This window comes from Acomys russatus, chromosome 3 (genome assembly GCF_903995435.1).
Source record: "Acomys russatus chromosome 3, mAcoRus1.1, whole genome shotgun sequence".
In the NCBI taxonomy this organism is placed as follows: Eukaryota; Metazoa; Chordata; class Mammalia; order Rodentia; family Muridae; genus Acomys; species Acomys russatus.
The window spans coordinates 79,348,291-79,358,573 of record NC_067139.1 but is presented as its reverse complement, the minus strand read 5'-3'; the positions used below and the strand labels follow the sequence as shown (position 1 = coordinate 79,358,573).

The 10,283-nt window shown below is 40.2% G+C and overlaps 1 pseudogene; it reads left to right on the top strand.

Moving 5' to 3' along the window:
- Nucleotides 1–315: 315 nt before the first annotated feature.
- Nucleotides 316–1,592, top strand: LOC127187130 (40S ribosomal protein S12-like; annotated as a pseudogene).
- Nucleotides 1,593–10,283: the final 8,691 nt, after the last annotated feature.

Below are 10,283 nucleotides of genomic sequence, written 5' to 3'. Positions count from 1 at the left end.
CACACATTCGGACACACACAAATAAATAAATATGTTTAAAATGTCATTACAGCCTAATCTAAACTAGAAATACAATACAAAACAAACAAACAAACAAATGAAAAACAAAACAAAACAATTCCTGACAGGCCTTTTCTGAGAAAACCTTATAAAAGAGATTTTGAAATGTATCATGTGGGAACATTCGAAGCATAGCTAAGAAATAAGGTAATTGTAAAGCCAACTTAAAAATAAGCTAGTTTGCTTTTCCCCTGGCACCGCCGAGCTGCACAGTGGGGTGTATTCAAGATTCGGCCTCACTCATAATCCACCGCCATGGCCGAGGAAGGCATTGCTGCTGGAAGTGTAATGGATGTCAACACTGCTCTCCAAGAGGTGCTGAAGCTGCCAAAGCCTTAGACAACGGCCAGGCCCACCCTTGTGTGCTGGTATCCAACTGCGATGAGCCCGTGTATGTCAAGCTGGCAGAGGCACCGTGTGCTGAGCACCAGACCAACCTGATTAAGGTTGATGACAACAAGAAACTAGGGGATGGGTAGGACTCTGTAAAAACCATCGAGAGGGAAAGCCACGGAAAGTGGTTGGTTGCAGTTGTGTAGTGGCTAAGGACTGTGGCAAAGAATCTAAGGCCAAGGACGTCATGGAGGAGTATTTCAAATGCAAGAAATTAATAAATAAAGTTTTTGCTCAAAAAACAAAAATAAAAAAAAATAAGCTAATTCCATTTATAATGTGACACTTTAAGTCAGTAATACCTTAAGATTTCAACTTAGAGATTATTAAATATGTAGAATATACATATATATTGGTATATTATAACTTGATAATGATTTAAATTTTCCACTTAGGAATTAGAAGAGTGTGGTATTGATCCACCAGTAAATAGCTCAAAGTAACAGAAAAAAATCACTCTTCCAGCCATACAAAGACACTCAACAGAGGAGAGGTAGGCGATTTCTCAGTCCATGATAAGCATGGCTTAGGTTATAGTCAGGCACCTTTACTCAGTCCAAACCTGTGGGGGGTCCCGTTTTTAATTGTTCTCTTGTTTTGCTCCCATCGCTCCCATCCACCTGTGGTTCCTGCTGACCCTTCACTTAAACCCACCTGGATCTGCCTTTCTCCCAAGAAGCCACCGGTGGTTACACACACTTGTTGCACTTCTGGAAAAGCCAAGTTCGGTTCCCAGCACCCATGGTAGGCAGCTGCACATAACTCCAGCTCCAGGACACCTTCTCCTGGCTTACACACACACACACACACACACACACACACACACACACACCCCATTAAAAACAAACTGCTCTTTTAAAAAATATCAATTAATATTTCCAAACATGAGGCTTTATCGTTCACCTCCTGGTGTCATACATAGGTGGCACTGCTCAGTCAGAGGTCAGTGGGACTGGGGGGTCCCCTCCCTCCCTGCTCTCTTAAGGGTGTTCAGCACTTCTCTTTGCTTTTAGTATCTGGACACCAGCATCACTTTCCTCATCTACCCAGCTGGTTATTTGCTCACTTACTGGCTGCCTTCCTTCCATGACTCCACCCCAGTCCTCATCTGTTTCCCCGGCAGCCTTCTGCATCCATGATGACCCTGTGTGGAGGTGAGATACCGTAGGTAAAGGGCAGGGTTCAGGAGTCAGGCTACCTGAACTTACATCCCAGCCCCAGCATGTTGATGCATCTTTCTTCCTCTGTTTCAGATTCTTTGTCTATTCACTGATGGTGACAAAAAAATATATACCTCCCTGATGTTCTCTTGTGGGTGGGAGGTCACAGGTCAGCTTCAGGAGCTGGTGGTGTTCTACTTTTCTCCGGGGGATGCCAGTGACCAGATTCAGCCCATCAGCTCTTCAGCAAATGCCTTGACCCACTGAACCATCTCTCTACCCCTCCACATGCTCTTGAGTCACTCAGTTTAACTATTTAGAGCCATGACAAGCACACAGGACACAACTCATGTCAAATACACGTTGGCATGTTGAAGTTTACTTCCGTATGTCCGATGGTTCTCCCCACATGGCTTTGCCTACTGCTTCACCTGCATCCTGGAGGGTTGCTTGGATTTTGTCAAGTAGTCAGCAAAGCAGCTTGTCCCAGTGACATGCCCATACCTAAGATGAGTTCTGATCCTCAATATTTACTAAGCAGGTACACTTCCAGCATCTTATTGGGTAGCTCAACATCTTTTTTTCATAAAAAAAATGATGTTATATCTGTTGCCAATCTTTTAGGAGGGAAAGAAATACCATGCAGAAAGAGAATGGGATCACTCCCCTACGCCCCCCTACACCTTGCCCATCACCCCCGAGCTCCCTGGCATCCCAGAGATGGGCCATCCTTGCATGAGAAAGTGCATGCTCATTACTGCTGCATTCAGCATGTCTGGATCAACAGCTTCATCTGGGACTTAGGCCCGTAACACCGGTGATGCAGAGAGCCAGGCAGTTAGTCACATCAAAGCAATTTGCTAATTGCAGATGCTTCCTCACTGTTTAATGTTTCATGTGTAAGATTAGGTGGTTGATTTAACGGGCTCATAGAGATTGCGTTATCCCATTAGCTATCTCTAAAGGAAATCAAATCAGACTAAATATAGATGGAGGACATTAATTATCTGGAAGACATAAAAGTATAACAAGCATAGGAGTGTGAACGTGAGAGATATGTCTTAAGTCATTATGTTTTTCTAACATGTTTAGGTATACAATAATATATTCACAACCATGTTGATCTACAATTATTTTCCATGTATGTATTATCTGTCTGTGCAGATCAATTCCAACATATATATATATATTATTTTAATATGGATATATAGTCATTTATAAGCTCAGCGAAGGGTCCTAGGGTATCTTAATTAGAGTTTCTATTGCTATGATAAACACCATGACCAAAAGCAACTTGGAGAGGAAAGTATCCCAGCTTATCACTCTCAGGACATAGTCCATTATTATAGAAAGTCAGGCCAGGACCTCAAGGCAGGAATTAATGGAGAGGCCACGGAGGGAGCTACATGCTACTTACTACCTTCTCATGGCCCCTCAGCCTGCTTTTATAGCACCAGGATCACCACAGCCCAATGGTAGCACTACTCATGGTGAGCTGAGCTATCCTACATCAATCAACAGGCTTGTGGGGGGCTGCATTTCCCCAGCTGAGGTTCCTCTTCCCATATGACTCTAGTTTGTACCAAGATAAAATAAAGCAATCAGGGCTGAAGAGGTAGCTCAGTGGTTAAGAACACTAGTTGCTCTTCCAGAGAGCCTGGGTATGGCACCTCACAACTGTTTATAACTCCAGTTCCAGGGCATCTGACATCGTCATACAGACACTCGTGTAAGTAAAATTATTTAATCATTTTTAAGCAAAAAAAAAGTCATATAGAACTTCAGGTTTTTCTCATCAACGTCTTTGCTTTGTCTCTTGCATACTTTCAGACAGAATTCCTTTTTTTGTTTTGTTTTGGTTTGGTTTGGTTGTTGTTGTTGTTGTTGTTTGTTTTTCGAGACAGGATCTCTCTGTGTAGCCTTGGCTGTCCTCAACTCACTTTGTGGACCAGGCTGGCTTCGAACTAACAGCAATCCACCTGCCTCTGCTTCCCGAGTGCTGGGATTACAGGCGTGCACCACCGAGCCGGGCTTTTTCAGGCTGAATTCTAATTTGACTACCTTTTGCTCCAACTATGTCCCTGACCTAAACTTTATTTCTATGAACTTCACTTAACTTTTTGTTTATGCTTTGAGACATTTCATCTCAAGACAAAAAAGTTTTATTATATTTAAAAGATATACACTAAAGTAATAATAAGATAAAATTTGAGATTTGAAAGAAGGGAGCAGTAAAAGCTCTTGTTGCCAAGCTGGATGACAGAATTTTTTAAAAAAGATTTGTTTACTTTCATGTGGTACTTTGACTCAATGTATGTCTATGTGAGTGTGCAAGATCCCCTGGGACTAGAGTTACTGTGCTGCCATACGGATGCTTGGAATTGGACCCAGGTCCTCTGGAAGAGAAGCAAGTGCTATTAAACACTGTACCATCTCTCCAGCCCCCAACATGAATTTAATTCCTTTTCTTTTCTTTTCTTTCTTTCTTTCTTTCTTTCTTTCTTTCTTTCTTTCTTTCTTTTTTTATGAATTCAATTCTTAGGAACTATGTGATGGAAAGAGGGCGCTGACTCTTTTAAGTTATCCTCTGACCTCCTTCACACACTTACCATGGCACACATGCTGTACACACACACACACACACACACACGCACACACACACACACACACACACTAAATAAGTAAATGTTAAGAAAAGATAAACAGTCATAAATTTCTAAATGAAAAAGAAAATCACCTAGGGAATTTTGGAAATTCCTCATATTGTCGAAATTGACGAAACCAGGATCTTGGCTGCTAATCCAGACTAATACTTTTGTTATCTGTGGCCACACCACATAGAGGTATCACCATAACCCATAGCAGCACCAAAGCGGTTGTTTACTGGGCTCGGCACCCACGGAGCTCTTACCAAGCTCACCAGACACTGTCGCTCACCAAGTCCTCCTTTGACTGCCTTCCCTGTTGTTCTACAAGGCAGGCTACATCAACCTCTATCACGTTGAGTTTTGCTAATTTTTTCTCTCTCTAAAGGTAAAGAAAGACAAATACAGGAGCCTAGAGAGGTAGCATTCTCCCTTTACCTGTGACCCCATTGCGACCACAAGTCCTCAGGATTTGATGTCCTGGCCTGAGGGCTCAGATGTGGATTGAGGGGCTCACCTTTTTCCCACTCTTTATCTTTACAGTGGGCTCAGAACACCAGAGAACGTTACAGGGTTCCCATACAGTTAGATAGGACCTGTCTACCTTGATTCACGTTCTTATGACAAAAATTAAGACAGATTACATACACATCGACATTTTCACTCAGTTCCTTTGAAGGAAAAACTACTATAAGATGCCAAGGACAGCCAATGGTGAATGCCAAGAGTTCTGACAGTGGAGAGACTAAGGCAAGAAGATCATGAGTTTGAAGGCAGCCTGGGCTACAGAGCAACCTTAACTCAAATAAATAAGAAGAAAACGGTTTTGAATAAGATAGACAAAACATGTTTCCATGCTATCATGGTCCTTCGGAGAGCTGTGTCTCAGAAGTCTCTCTTAGACAAGACTAGACACTGGCACTAGATGTTGGGATACTCCAACCCAGTTAACTCCAGAAAGTACTGAAATAAAACTTGCAATTGCTACTGCTCAGTCGACTCCCCAAAGCACACTCAAGTTATTGGTAGAATTTTATTTTCCTCTAAGGGACAAGCACATCCTCCATTCTGTTCCATGCACATCCTCCATTCTGAGCTGCCACAATCGTCAGTCAGCTCTTGCCCAGGCTTTACATTACACAAGTGTCCGAGTTAAATCACTTTTTAAGTGCACACCAGCTCCCTAGCTCTCCCAGTCACTTTTCTGTGCCACCATTTTTTTCTCAGCTCCCCTCCTTTGTGTTCCATTCAAGCTCTTCCTTTTACTCTTTCTTTCTTTTCCTTTTTTAAATTCTTCTTCTTCTGCCTGCATCAAAGTTGGGACTTTGTGGGGGATGCTGTGCTCTCGGCATCTGTTACCTCTTTTTCTTAGGGGCTAAGGAGGAGGCTGCTGTGTGGCTGAAAAAGACTCTCATTCAGTTTGGAATCGCGCCCCTTTGCTTTCCTGTCACACTGTCAAGCTCAATCAGAACGCAATGAAAGTGATACAGAGGCAAGGCTTTGCTGGCGAGACTTAGAACAAAGGCAGCTGGATAGCCTGGTACAGATTTCACATCCAATTTAACTCTTTGGAAAGGAGTTTCAGGGAATACATAGTCAAGGGTTGAAAAAATGGAGTTGGGTCTACTATAAAGGCTAAAAGTATTATCCTGGCTTAGATAAGCTACAAAGATAGGTTGATACTATTTTCTACATAAACCACATTAGCCGGCATTACACATTGAGCTTTCTTTGCTCGTTAAGTTGCAAGGAGATTTGAGAGGAATTTAGCAGCTACATAAAATGACTCTTTCATGATTCTAGCTTTCCCAGTCATTTTCGTCCTACAAGGTGCATGAATAGCAAGGCCCTAAATCATGTTGTTTAACAAATCTGGTATTAGAGGGTTAGTCTCAGTTTACTTATTAAGAATTTAGTTGAGTAAAGGATTTTAGGACTCAGTTCTTTGTGTGGGTGACAATGAACAGGCCCATACTTGTATTTTGGGGGGAAATGTACTTCGGCCAGGCATGTTTTGAACTCTGCTGTTGGGCCCATAACTAATGTTTTGTGTTGACTATAGTTTTCCATGGGAACTAACTGTAAACTGTAAAGAAGAAACTTTACTGAAGACAGGGGTCTATGATGACTTCAGTGACCTCCACCATGACTTCCTTTCTGAAACTTACTTTTCAGCCATGCATCCTTTATCTCACAAGAGACTTGGCTAACTTCTCTGACTTTTGCAAACTTGAGCCATGCCAAGGAAGAAGTGTTATGAGATTAACAGTAGCATTGTGAAGAATGATTCCCCTTACTTTTCCTGATGAATTAACAACATACCAAAATCAAGCTCCCACCATCTGCAACAATGGTGAGCGTCATGTGTTCTGTGCAGTAGCAGAAACGCTATCACGGTGGTGTGGAAAATGCCATACCCACTCAGTGAACTATATAGAGTGTTCTTAAGACTGTTATAGTCAAACGTATCAAAAATGCTGATGTTTTCTATGTAGGCACAGCAGGGTTTTTTTTTCATATTTATGACTTTTATGTTTACTGAAAACCAGAACACATTTAAGTATGTTTATATATCTTTATATGTGTGGTTTTATGTGTTTTCAGTGAGTTAGTCATAGATTAATGAGACTGAAGTTAGTTTACAAACACAGTTGGGTTTAAGGGAAGAACATTTCAGATAGCTAATACAAGATCATCACATTTAAGAAGAGATCTCTTTGGAAATTTGTCCATGAACAAGAAATGATTAAAAGCAAGCAAATGATAGATACCAACATTTCATCTCTGCATGCAATTACGGTACAAATTAGAAATGCTATTGTGCCGGGGCTCTATAATTAAGTAAGCAATTAAAAACAAAAACAGTTCATTAACAAATTGTCATAACTCTGCCGACAAGTGCCCATCAGGTCATGGTCATGCAACTGCATGAGGCAATGACTAAGTTTTTCCAAGAGCATAAATCTTAACCAACAGCTGTACATCCACCTTGAATCCCTGTGTTATATAAATAGCAATTTGGGGTAGAAAAACTGAAATAAACATTACAGGCCAATGTGAGGAAGAGGAGGGCTCTGTGAGGTAAGTCGCATGTACCATTTGTTAGTGTGTGATTGGTTGTCAAAATGAAGTGTCAGCATTATTCAAAACTGAAAATAGAGATGGGGCCAGGGCTCCGAGGTACAGTGTCTGACTAGCATGAGTTCCATTTCCAGCACTGAAAAAATGAGAAAGAAGAGAGATCTCCTTAAATATTTAATATAAGCATAATTTTAGTGTTCTTAGATGTCTCTATTTGGCTTGTTCCATTTTGCTGACTTGCTTCCATCTTAACAGAGATGGTGATTACATGTTAACAACCACAAGACCCGGTGACTTGAATGGATTTTTTTTCTTCATTTGTTTAATAACCATGAGTTTACAAGTATTCTCTTAAAATATTTCCCATCGTTTCCAGAGAAACCATATAGTGTCGTATGAAAAAGTTCTATCAACAATGAGCATGTTTGATAAATATAAAATGCAAAAAATAAGTGAAATGGCTAATCCCATACTAATTATTTGTCCCATTTTTGTTAATACAAATTAAATGTTTCACTTGGTTAATGACAAGTTTGATCAAACAGTTCATAAACTGATGGATTGACTTTGAAATGAATTCAGGGGGAAAAAATGACATGATGTAGAGCTGGCAAAGGGCCGCCTCTAGTGGGAACAGATGCCCAACAAATTTGGCGAGTAGTTTTGTTCTCTTCTGTCTGTTGCAGTCCACAATCCTAATGAATGTTATGTTTAAACAACATGAATAAAGATAGAATGAAAATGAATTCAACTCCAGTTTGAGCAGCAGAATAAAAATGAGCAAACTGTATTATCTTCTGCCACCTAATCTGGGTTGAATTTCCTCTGTATCTTTTTTTGTTTGTTGAAGAATCCTTTTCTTGAGTCTCCTTGGCCATTGACAAGGTCTTTTGAGATGAATATGAAAAGATAGATTTAAAGGTTAAGGCCAGGGTCAGATGGTTGCAGATGTTTTGTGAGAGATTGTTCGGTTCAGTTTGTGGTACTCTTCCTGACTAAGGTATTTCAAACCGGCAGACTCATGACCAGTCACCGCCAATGACTGCCGTTTGTCTCACGATTGATCCAAGCAAACACAAATGCGGAGTAGGAGTGTTTGTTTTGTTTGTTTTCTTCTTTGGCTGATAATTCCACACACATGTCCCCCTGAGGTGGAGGGGGGGGGGGGGCAAAGACTTTGTCTAAAGCCAGAGAAGGTGCTATGTTTATTCTGAGAAAGTAGAATACTTTACGTTTGGCTCTTCAGATGATCATGTGAGGCCATTTTTTCATAGACAGATAAACAGCACCATGTGATAGAAATTGATTAAGGTTGCAAAGTTTCTGGAAGAGAAAATAGGGCTCAGACATAAAGGAAAATAATAATTAACTTATCTCTTGTCTGCTGACTTCAAATTCTAATCACCAAGTGTGGAAATGAAGGAACAAGAATTAATGTTTGTCATACTGTTTATCATTGGTAATTTCATTATTTGATAGATTTATATCAAACCATAGTCAGAATACATAGGTGTTTGTGGTGTGTGTGTGGTGTGTGCGTGTGCATGCGTGCGTGTGTGAGCACATACACATGTGTTAATATGTTTGTGTATCTGACTGTTAAAGAATATACATAGGATGCATACCCTCTTAATCATATAACATTAACTGAAAGATATTGTGTTTTGGGGTTTTTTAAAATGATTTTTGTTACCTATTTCTATTTGTATGTGTGTTCGTGTGTATATGGCTCAAATGCAGTAACATGAGGAGGTCAGGACTACCTGCGGAAATAGGTTCTCTTTCTCCACTATGTGAGCTTCAGAGACTGTGCGCAGGTCATCAGGCTTGTGGGCAATACCTTTGCCTGCTCGGCCCTCCTGCAATGTCTTAAGAGTTGTCATCTTAAGAATTTGTATTTACTATTTTAACCCATTTATAAACATGATGAAAACATTTCCATTGGGGCATTTCCCATCCCATCTCTGAGTGTCTCAATCTTAGAAATAAGCATTGAGATCTAGCTAGCTGAGCAAGGCCAAAAGAAGATTCCTTTTGACCATTTACATTTAAGAACCCATAAGACAGGCATACTTCCTTCCTTAGATCTCATAAAGAAGGTTTTTAATTGAAGTGTATTTTGGAAAATGCTATTGGAAAATATCTGGAATCTTGGTAAGTACAAAAGACTGGTTGGGGTTAATTTACAGAGAGAAGCCTTTATCACTTCGCGTTCTTGTCATCTGCGCATTTCAGTCACTCTTGCCTCTCACCCTTCAGAATGTCACCCTGCCTAACGCCCTGGGAGGGCTGCATTTATTATTCTGACATGGTTCTTTGTGAAATAGGTACTTCATAAGGATTATTTTTAAAAGACCAAAAGCCCCTCAAGTAATTACCCTCTCAAACTTCTCGAAAAGGAGGACAGACTGATCCCTGTCATACCAGCGGCAAATCTAGAATGTTCCAGGGTTTTAAGTGTTTTCAGACTATACCATACAATGCAGTTTATTTCTTTTCCTCAGATGTATAACTAGAATTTCTTTTTCCTTCTTTTAAATGCCTTCCTTCTAAAATGCCTCTTTTGCACATTGAGTAACACTTTCTTCAAAAAATATGTAATGTCCTTGTTGTCCATATATATTTGTCACTTCAGAATGCTTCAGTCTATAAAACTATAAAACTATGCAAAAATCACATGTGTGCTTCTTATAATAATAAAAGTGAAAATATGAATGAGTATTACTTTTTGAAACTTTGTAATGCTATCAACATTCACGTAAAAGGTGAAGATAAGACAGGTTTTCACTGTAGGATTTCCCAGTGAGCATTTCACCAGTTCCAAGTATAGAATAGAATGGCCCTTTATTTACATGCTTTTCTCCATTTGTAACCTCTTCCAAATAAATCATTCACCATAGGGCACTACATCCAAGACTGAGATCCTATACTACTTGAAGTATAT